Here is an 11,773-nt window from a genome sequence, read left to right as displayed (position 1 = left end):
CCTTCCTTTATAGTGCAGTTGCCAGACAAAGACAAAAAAACAAAGCAGACAAAAATAAATAAAACTGGTCCATCTGCATGGGCATGTGGTGAATGCAGTCTCAGAGCAGTAACTCTTCAAGCTAGGAGGGTAACTGCACTGAAAAGCTCAGAAGTAAAAGGCAAAGCATCCTTTCACCAGATACCATCTGAGAGTCAGCTTTTACAGATACATCTGTCTTGAGATGATGCTGATGTCTGACGGACCTAACTTCAGGCATAACCGCAGCTGCACTTGGCTTCCCAGCCTCCTGTGCCAGGAAGCAGAGCTTCACTCCTCATTTAATTATTGCTGCAGGAGCCATGGGGCTGGAGGGAAGAGCTGTCTTCGTTTCCCATCCATGGTTTCACTCGAAGTCATCCTGCTTTTCCAGGGGGAACCCAAGGCTGCTGATAACCTGCCTTCTCCATACACGCAACAAGCCCTGTCTGGGGCTGAACCCCAGCAGCAAGGCAGCTTGTCCTTCCCATAGGGAACTGCTGAGACCAGCAGAAGCACAGCCACACTCCCCAAACAGCCAGCAGGGAGGCAGCCCAGCAGCCTGCCCAGACTCTTCTGCGTCAGGCACAAAGCACCTTGCTAGGTCTGTGTCCATCAGCACGAAATGGACTAATGAGGCTTCTGCTGCTGGGAGCTCCTCCTGGCTTCACAGAGCCACAGCTCCAACCGGCCTGGGAAGGTCCGGGGCCCTGTGCCCAGCACCAGGAATGCCCAGCACACAGGACGCAGCAGGCGAGTGGCTTTGGTAGAGCCTGAAGCTAAGAACGGAGGTCTGTGTTTCACTTGTACAAGCTCATCCACAGGAAGAAACATAAGATCCATCAGAGCAGTACAGAGAGCAACCAGCCTCTGCACAACTGCCCATTCTGGAGCAGCTCTACAACCCACGAGCACTGAGGCACTTTCCCCAGCCAAGGGAAAATCCCAGCTGTGGTGACACCCACATGGCTTTTTTACCTAGCCCTCAAATGCCACTTTTCCACTTCACACCAGCATTCGTCCTCAGACCAACCCCAACCCATACCAGGAGTAATGCCCACAGAACAGGGCTGTTGTGAGCGGCTCCCACAGCCCCGCTGCTCTCACTGCTGGGGAATGATGCTGCATTCCAGCCGCCATCAGGCTGCGGGTGCTCAGAAACCACCCTCACTTGAGCTCTGCACTTAAGGGTACTTGAGTTTATAGTTTAACCCTTCAGGGACAATTGAGTGAACAAGCACGCTACAAGCAGGGCTCCCGGGGGAATCCAGAAGAATCACAAGGCATTTACTCAGAGATAACCCAAGCATACACACAGATTCAAGCAGAGCATTAAACATTTCCAGGCACTTCCAGGCCCTTCAGATCCCAAGCCATCACTCAGCTTTCATCATGCCGGATGCCTGCTGGGCTCCCTGCTCACAAGTCCTCCAGTTCCATTGCCCTCAGCATGTTTGCACCCAGCAGCCACATGCCCTCTTGACAGCACTTAAATTTGTCTCTGCTCCTTCCTGCTGCAGATTTTTCATCCCTTACAGAGCATGGATCCAAGTCATTACACAGCAAGGCACTAAATAATACAACAGCTCCATGAATTCATTCATACATTTGATGCAATCAAACGTCCACAACCTTCACTTCCTATTCCTTGGACTCTGGTGGCTCCCTGAGGGCTCTGTCCATCCCTCACACTTGTTTGCAGTCTCTGCAATGTGACTATCAGCACTTCACAGCACTTCTGTGAAGCGTTCTGCAAAGTTTTCAGACAGAGTCAATCAGTTACACATCTCAGCATTACCATGTACGGGCACTCCAGTGCATTTTCATTAATTGAGCAGCCAGTCTGGAGCATTTCAGCCCTGATTTCGGCAACGCATTGGCTAGTAACAACTTGGAAATGTCTCACAAAGGTGCTCTCAGATGATGCTTACAGCTGCAGAGCCATCATCTGCAGGAAGGAGGGGAGCTGGGAAGATGGATCCATCGAGGTGAGACAGAAGGAAACCCTTCCCCTGAGGATGAGAGACTGGGAGCAAATGGAAATACTGATTCTGGGGAGTAAATAACACCAATTCCTGTTAGGACTGTTTTAGCCATAAGCCAGCGAGGAGATGAAAAATTGCCATCTGAATGAAAAGTGCTACAAGCAGCAGAAACGCACGCAATGAAAGCTTTAAGCTTTGCAATTGGGTGGGAGAAAGGAGGGAAAAAACACTGCAGAATCTTCATCCTCAGCAGAAATTTAGGGAAAAACCCAACAGGCTGTGTTTAAAGAAATCTTTACAGTGATTTTCTTCACTCCCAAGTTATAGCGTGCATGCTCTCATTCCAGCTGAACAAGGCAGCCTTTTTGCTGATGCAGAACACGTCTTACCAGTTCATTTTCGGCACAATGCACAGAGAATTAGGTGCACAATTCCTGTTAACAAGAATGGAGATTGCACACGTCTCCTTCCTTCCTGCACAACACAGAATAAATAACCACAAGTGTGGGACAGGGAATGCCAGACAGATAACTCTGCTTTGGTTACAGGGAGTGAGAGGACCCCGCTTAGGAGCCACACTGAACCAGAGGAAATATTTCTCTGCTGTAGCCGTTCCTCCTATCTACCATTTACAAGACTGATGACCAGCCTCAATATGCAGCAGTTGAATACAAATCAGCCTGCTGGCTTTGTGTTGTGCAAAAACATGAAAAACAAACGCCTGGATTTTACCTTCACAGGAAATAATGCAAACACCAACACAGTCACGTGTCTGGCTCCCAGTATAGCCTCAGTCAGGGCACAGTTCAGCTCTGATGGGCTTTTGTAAGTAAGTAGTTGCCCCTTTGAAGCATGTGACATGGACTTCAGTGCAGCCCTACCATCTCCAATCTGAGCTCCTGCAGCACCCAGGAACTCATGGGGTTAGGAACAGGCACACCTGCAGAGCTGGGCCCTGGGGATCCCTGCATCCCATTGCAGCATCCCTGCAGTCAGCACAGCAGTGGCCCTGGGCTGCCCATACCACGCAGCTCCACGCAGAGGCAGAGCTTGGAGGCAGTTGGTTGGGCACGGCTGGGTGCTACGAGCAGCCATATCCCACACCAAGAGGACACTGCTGTAGGGGAGTCCTGTAACTCCAGTTTCAGGAGTCAGAATCAGAAAATAACCTGGGCCAGATGAATTCTGGAATTATACATTCAAGTACTGAGAGGAAACAGCTGCTGGTGTGAAGGCTCAGACACGGGAGAAGAGATGCACAGCAGACAGAATTCAGCAGTCTGTATTACTGAGATGTGCCATACTTCAGTCTGTCACCAAAAGCTGCTTTTGTGGCACATCCACGTGTTTGCACACTCACAGCACTGGGAGGCCATGCCAGCTCCCAGCTGTTCCTCCCGCAGCTCTAAAGAGTAACCACTGCCCCCAGCACCAACCTCATCCTTGCCTGGAGCTCTGCTTGGAGCCTCTCACGCAGCTGCAGGCTGCTCACCTAACCTGGCTCATCACACCACGCTTCCCTTTGCTGCCTTCCTTGCTGTTAAAGCTGTCACCACGATTCAGATTTCCCCTATCAGAATTCTCTGTGCGGGGAGATCCCCAATACATTATATGGCATTGCGAAGCTATTAAGCTACTTAGGTTTATATCACCTAAGCAGCTTAGGTTGATATCTCCAGAGGCGATACGCTTCTGAGGATCTCGATGCATCAAGCAGCATAATTACAATCAAAGGTCTCAGAGATTCCAACCACCAAAGCTCACAGAGGGCCTCTATCATTTGGATGGCAATGCTGAGCGAAAAGAAAGCATCCAAACCCCAGGTGAGTTCCAGTCACAGAACTGACGGCAAACACAGACTGCACAGCCGAGACAATATTGCTTCCCCCACAAAGCAAAACACTGTCATTCTTTGGTTAAGAAACCCAACAGTGAAGAAAGATGTCAGACGTCCATTTGCCTGGCAGTACCTGTTTTAGATTGCTAAATTTCAGGCTTTGTGGTAATTGCTCAAGTGACTTGGAGCTCCAGCACCAACCTACTCTTGCTTTCCAACTCTAACGGCGTTACTCATGTACTCATCAAAGCATGGAATGTTTGTACCCGCAATCTGTAGATAACCTGCTCACTCAGTGCTGCTGCAGAGAGCTGTCAGGCCCTAATAACTCATTTCCTGAATAAATCCTTCAGAGACTCCATACTCTGAACGTGAAGGGAGTAAAATATTCCTTTGATCATTCGCTTGAAATATTTTCCTCATCCTTTAAAAACGAATGTAACAGAAGGCAGTCAGCAGGAAGACAATTAATGTCGGATAAACTGATGCACAGACTTTTATAGTGACGTACTGCATGCTTTACAGTGATGCAAAATGAAGGAATTCCCCTCCTCTCCTGCATACACCTGAGCTCAGTGCCCCTGCTGGTGTTATTGGAGCTTCCCACCAGTCTTGGTGCCAAGTCGTGTCACCAGCATGGAGGGTCCATCTCTCAGAATGGATCAGAACATCCTCTGATAGTTAACTTGACACATAGAGTTGCGTGACAGATCAATATGATGGGAACGATGTCACCACAAGGGTGTGATGACAGAAGGACCAACATGATAGAGAGGTGCTAGAAAGGAAGAAAACTGCTCACCATATCAGAAGATTCCAGGTTTGCAGGGGAAGCTTCACCAAGGAGGGAGCTCCAGGAAGGGATCCTTCCCCACTGGCTGTCAGCCTTTAAATGGGGTCTGAGAGGTGCAGCCAGGCTGCAGCCCTTCCAATCACAGCTGAATTGCCTTCACCTGTGCTCCCAGGTCCTTCCCCAGGTGCTCCATCAGTGGTTCAGGCCAGAACTCAGCAGTTCCCATACAGTTACCATGCACACAAAACATCGAGGCAGACATAATTACAAGACTTCTGAGTCCATCCTTCTCTAAGTGGATGCACAAGCTCCTTTACATGCAGAGAGAGAGCCAGGCTGCTTTCATGATGATCCTCCAGAACTTGTACCTGTGTGGTATGAAAATACAGCTTCTAAGAAAGAACAAAACTATGCAGCAGTGTAATTCCCAGCACTCCAGAATGCTTCAATGCTTTTAAAATTACAGAACTGTACATAACTAGAGGTGGGAGATCCTCTGGTCTTGGAAAACCACACTGTGTAGATTGTTCCTGGAGATGAAATGCATTCACTGAGAGCAGTCCAGGCTCTTACTTCAGGTGTGCATAAACTCTGTAGGGCTCTCTTATTAAGCATACAAAATGCTGTAATGCTATTATGTGATGGAAAGTACAGAGATAATAGTGGGGTGGCAAAGTCTCTGGCTGCAGCAGATGAGGACAAGCCCAAATGCAGCAGCCATGGACACAGAAACAAAGAAAAAAAGCTGCTTACCTTTGGAAAGCCTCTGGTAGGCAGGAAACTCCAGCAAGACCCCCTCACCTCCACTGCCCCTTAAAAGAGGTCTGGGAAGGAGTGAATCCTGGCTCCAGCCTTTCAGGTCACTCAGCTGCACTGCATGCACCTGAGCTCCCCTGGGCTGGCCCTGCCTTCCCACCAGGTGCTCCATCACTGCTTCAGGCCCTGACTTAGCATTTCTGCTGCAATTGCTAAGCATAAAAAACAAAACAAAACACAAAACCCACAAACATTAACAATTGGGATAGCTGATTAGGACCAGGGAGGCCACTATCCTTGTCATCCTTATCATTTTGTTATTCTCTTGTGCTTCTGTGTCCTACGGAGTTTCACCACCTTCTGCCCTACACCCCAACTGAAAGCCCTCAGGAACAGCAGCCCTGTCTGCACAGAGCCCACCATTATTCCAGTGCCATATGTTAAAAGAATCCAACATCACTCACTGAGAGCATCTTCCCCTTGCATAATAACACCAACACACAAATTTTCCCTGCGGTGTTGCTTATATTGATATGTATTTTTATCAAGGGAGTCAGGAGCAACAAGTAGAACCCTGAGACGGTTAAAGCATGCTTCAAACTCATTTAAAATAATGCGCTCTCTCACTAGACTCATACATCTTTACAAAGAAAACGGCAAGCAATCCAGAACATGCAAACCATAACGACGTTCAGATGTGTACAGACATAAATAGCAACTTCTAAACCAAGAATTTGCCTCTGGAGCCTTTTCAGTAGGCTGTCAAACAGAAAATATTTAAAGGGAAGCTATGATAGCAAAAATTCTCTTTGTTTGAGGCAAGGATGGAGTGAATGTGTCATACGGCACTAAGAAAGCACAAGAGAAATCTCAGTGATCCAAAGTGAAAGGACTTCATTATGGAGGAAATCCTCAATCCATTTAAATCAATCACAGATCTGTTGGCTTCAGTAGTTCTGGATCTCATTACAGTCCCAACAACAAACAAACAAATAAAAATACAACAAATTTCAGCACCAAAATGCACAATATCAGTCCTCTACAATTTCCTGTGCAGGAATGCTCAGGGTCTGCACCCACACGAGCTGCAGGACCTGGCTGTGGGTCAGCAGCAGCTCATGGCCACACCTCACCCACCACTCACTGGGGACTTCTGGCAGCTGCTGAGCTACAGCTCAACCTTCCAGAATAGAAGAACTCCTTCTAAATGTGAATCTATTTGGGATTTCTTTGTAAATACTTGGAATCTCACTGCTAACAAGTTGGAGTGGTTGAACAATCTGGTGTTCCAGGAGCCCTTAGGAACACCTGGTGCACGACCTGCAGGCAGCACAGCACCTCGCAGCGCCCAGCTGCAGTCCTGCTGACCTCTCCCTAACAGAAGCAGTGTCTGAAACACTCCCCTCACCTCCAGATTGCAGAGAAAGGCACTAGCAAGGCGTGAAACAGAGCTGCCCTCGCCTGCTGGGTTGCTGCTCCATGACCACAAACACAGCCTTATCTCCAAACGCAGCAAGGACAAAACAGATGAATCACAGCGCAAATATCTGTCATTTCTTCTGGTTTACTTCGTGCTACAGAAGGGCAGGCAAACAAAACCAACAAAAACAAATTGAGCTCTCTGGTCTACTTCTTATCCCACTTAATAAAGGGTATGCTTTGCTACCACTTAATCCAATGGAAAAATTCCTTTAGGTCTCCATGGGAACGACATTGGTCTATAATACTTAACCATAAGTACCAAATTCTATAAGCTTTGGCTGCAACTTTTTTTGTGTCCTTTTAAAGATCTCTGTGGATAAAGAACGTGAGGCTCTGGAGTCAATAAAGTCAACGAAGCAGTTTTCACAGGCATCAAAAGTTCACTTCCAAACTTTTCTACAAAATAGTTACTGGAATTTGGGGAAAGCGAGCACAAAGGAAACACTGTAATAACAAACACAATGACCCTTTTAACAAGTAAAGCGAGCGGGCTGATTAATGAAATTGGACTTACAGTACATTTGGACCAGACAGTGAATGGAAATCCCTCAGCAGCCCATCACGAGGCAGACAATGTGTAAGCAGATAACAGCAAGAGCTGTGTGGTTCATAATTAATGCAAAAGACATGGCAGTGCTGTCTCCTTGCTGGCTCTGGTCAGTCACTGAAGACAATCCCACTCAGTCGGGGTGAAGTGCTGTATATCAGAACGAAATTCCTTCCTTCCGCTCTCATCACAACAGCAATGACCACAGATTAACAAGAGAAACATCAGTGTTCACTGGGCACTACGTTTGTGGGGCAGAGCTCTGAACACCATCCTGAACCCAACCTTCTCTCCTCAGGTGTGAGGACTGACTGAACAGCAACATAAGGAAAGGAATAAATGGTGATGATAGCAATGAAAAGCTGTGAATAATCTGATGCTGAGACCGAGCAGTTCAAAGTTCAGCTCAGGCTTGGTTCAGAGATCTGTGAGCAGTGGTTTATCTCGGGTCAGGCCCAACGTGGGGCTCAGAGCCCGGGCTGACCTGGCTGTGATGGAGAGGTCCCTGCTCCACGTGTACTGAGGTCCTCCTGTGAGGTGTGCAGATGTGCTCCTTGCTGGGGTTGCAGCCCCCCTGCCAGCGCCACGGCTCCGCCTGTGGCATGTGTACCAAATCGGCAGCTGTCAAAATTATTCAGCTTGGAAATTAATCAGACACGGCAGTTAATAAGGCAAAGTTAAAAAACAAGGCAAGAAACACACCATCTTTTCAGTTGTGAGGGTTGAGGACTGAGTGCTCCACGCTACAGGTGGAGGCTGGGCCCATCTACCTCCAATGCTGACGGCCTCCGCCGCGCGGCTCCAATAAATCAGTCAGCACCATCGTTCCATAATGCTGCCTTTATGCTGGGCTTTGACCCAGCCCTGGCACACGTTTAAGGGCAAAAATAATTTATGACATCACCGAATTCCTGATTAAAACATTTTCATACTGGGATTTTAAAATACACTCTCATTGACTAACATTTTCACTAGCTCAGAAAATCCCACGCTACGTGCTTTGACCACATCATAAAGAAAAAGGCTTCATTTGGATGCTGAACAATGGGCAGCGTTTAAGAGCAGTCAGTTTACTTTCTGGCAGGATACAGCTTTCCCGCAGACCAGCTCAGAAACACGACACTGATACAGGCATTAAGAATGGATTAACACAGCTATGGAGGCTGCGATGCTACCACTAGTGGGACAGCACCAAACCGAGCACGTATCCTGGCTGAAAATCTTCATATCCAGCACAGAAACATGAGAGAACGACAAGAAACCTTTAGGGAATACTGCAATTTCCACAGCCTTGTGATGCTAATTACAGTCATTATCAGAGTCTAAAAGTTCTGCGTATTTTTTGTTCTCTGCTCACGGCAGCTGTGCAATGAGACAAACTCAAGGTGCAATAACAACGTTCGGTGCTGCACCAAAGAAAAGAAAAATAAAATCCTGAGTCCCACCCAATTTCAGTATTACTACCTCACACTTTTTTTTTTAAGATTCTAACATAATCAGCTCACAAAGCTCTCTCCTCTCCTACGTACGCACACACACATAATCCAGGGTATATTATTTTCTAAAATGACAACTTCAGTCCTTTGAATTCACAGCAATCTCAGAAGCAGAAAAGCCTCTGGTTTTGTAATGGGTTTTCTTCTTTGGTTTTGTTTTTTTTCCTTTCCATTTAGCTCCTTTTTCTGTTGCCCTTTACACCGTTTATCTTTCAGTATCAAGGCAATGAATTTTTGTATTCGTTTCCTTGTTTCAGCAAGGGAAGAAAGGAAAAAAAAATATGAGTATCTAGAGATGAACTGTAAAGAAGGCTTACGTTGAACAGAACTGCCCACAGATATACAGTGACACACAATTCTATGTTGTTCTTCTATTTTTGACCATTTTTAACCCAAAAGCTTTTATGAAATAAAAAACCCTAAACCGCCCAGCACTGCTGACATGACTTTCTCGTGGCCCAAGGGCTAGATCCAAGCCAGGCTTCATAGCAGTGAGTGGTGCAATGCTCAGCCTTACACCCTGGCACATGGATGATGGATTTATCCAGTGGCTTAAAGAAAAGCCAAAGCTGAGTTGTGGAGCAGAGACCCGAGCTGAGGCTCCATGCACACAAACGCCTGAGCCGTGGGTCTGTAGCTGGAGGTCACTGCCTTCTCTTGTCACTGCAGGGATGCCTCTTTCATTCTTTCCTGTGCTGTGGAGCTCCATCAAAAGCAGAGGTGGAGAATGCCTCCTCGCCAGCTCACACGTTACAGCAGATCATCTGTTGATTATATCCTTCCTCTTCAAAAAAAACCAAAACCAACTCCAAACAAATACAGCATGATATTTGCCCGGGAGAGCTTACACAAACAGAAAAATGCTCAAGTAAAAACGCTAGGTGAGGAAGTCAGATGATAAGGCTCCTCCTCTCCTCTCCATTTGGATAGACATCAACAGTATTCCCACTGAACCTTCACAGGCAAAACACAGAAATATTCTTCTGTTTGCCTATATCCTATCTGTTTGATTAACTAAATGCCAGCATAACCACCGGGGAATCTTCCTCTCTTCTGTAATTTCTGTATTAGGGAGCTCCTATCTCGAATTTGGAGGTGCGTTTGTTTGACACGCTGAATTCACTAGTAATACAAATCCCCCCCAGACGAAGCTACATTCAGAGCACCTCAAGCTGCTGCAGTTACACCCCTCAGCCTGCAGCACAGAGCAGAATCCCATTGGGACTGCCTGCACCCGTGAGCTGATGGCAGTTGTGAGGATCTGGGTCCCGTGCCCTGGATTTGGCACCGGGTTTGGCCATCTCAGGATCACAGCGCGGCTGGGACCTGACCGCCTCCAGCCGCTGCTTTCACGCGCTGCTGCCCAGAGCCCAACCAGGGCTGCGGGCACCGCGGGGATGGGCAGCACGGCGCTGCCGCGGCGCCAGAAAATCGGGAATGCCGTCCTCCTCACGTCCACTCTGCATCTCCCTTCTTTTAGTTTAAAGCCGCTCCCCCCGTCTCGCTCCGTGAGGTGCAGAGAGCCGCGCTCTTGTGAGTGGATATACCGCAGCTAATCGCCTTTCAGCTCACTCGGGGTCACCGAAGCAGCCCGGACCCCGCGCTGGGCGCCCTGCCGCTCCCTCACGCCCTGGCACAGCCGTGACCGGCCGCCTGTCCTCGCTCAGGGCCTCGGCACCCACAAACCCCCTGCACCCAGGCGCGGCAGTGCGCAGTGCGCCTGCGCGATAGCCTCCCCGCTCCTCCAGGGCAGACGAGGCGTGGGGCAGAGTGGACCCAGGAGGCCGCATGAAGAAGGCCTTCCGGTCCCGGTGAGGCCGCTTCCGGCGGCGGCAATGGGGCTCAGCCCTGGCGGCCTCCCGGCACCGCGGAGCGTCCTGTGCCTTGTCGCCGGCAGGCAGCTCGGTCTGCTACCGAGAAACGGCGCCGTAACTTTTAATTGCACAGTAGACGTCTCGCTTCGCGAGCCGCCCGGAACGGCCCCAGGCACCGGGGGGGAACAGAGATCTGCAGGTGCCCGAACAGCCGCCCTGCGGCCCGCCTCCTCCTGCGAGACCCGTCGCGTCCCAGTGACGTCACAGCCCGCACAGGGCCGATGTCAGGTCTCACCTCGAAGGCACGCCGCCTCCATCCAGACGCATCCAGAACAATCTGCTGAGCTTAATCAACCTGTAACGAAGCTAAGCTGACCAGTAATAATCAAAGTAATGAACGGCAAACCTCATCTCACACACAATAAAGCAATGGAAATACTGAAACTTGAGACTAAAGGAGGAAAATATTCTGAATTTAGATTGATTCTTAGAAACAGGAACCTTGTCAGTATTCTGTGTATAAACAAATGCCTCCGCAGTGATGCTGCCTTATTCGACCCATTGTGAAAAGGGGAATTGGGTCTTTTGGGGTTTCTGTACGAGCACTGATACTCATGTTTCACTGCATTAACAAAGTTCAGCTTTTACTGATGACTGTGGCAAATAAGAAGTATTTTCCAAATGAAGTAAACTTCCATTGCTTTTCAGGCAACGCTGAGCTGCATGTTTTATATGGGATTTGAGGGTTCTAATGCATATGTCATGCTGGATGGAACTGTGACAGAGGCAGCTGCTAGAAGAAAAAAAAAAGTCCTAATTCTTTACTACAGACATCCACTGTATTTTAAAAACACAGGAAAGCAGCAGAATGTCCACACTTACAGACAAAACCAAGCTGCTTTAAAACTGACAGCTTAAGAATATTTAAAACTTATGTGAAACAGACACGAGGCCAGGTTCCATAGAACTCCATTAAATCTGCAATCCTGCTCTCTTCTGTTTGTGATTCATTACTTCCCTAGCCAAAGAGAAACTAACGGAATAC

The sequence above is a fragment of the Lagopus leucura genome, unplaced genomic scaffold (genome assembly GCF_019238085.1).
Source record: "Lagopus leucura isolate 7727_CA_CO unplaced genomic scaffold, USGS_WTPT01 Super-Scaffold_100030, whole genome shotgun sequence".
NCBI lineage: Eukaryota > Metazoa > Chordata > Aves > Galliformes > Phasianidae > Lagopus > Lagopus leucura.
This window is presented reverse-complemented; position numbering follows the sequence as displayed.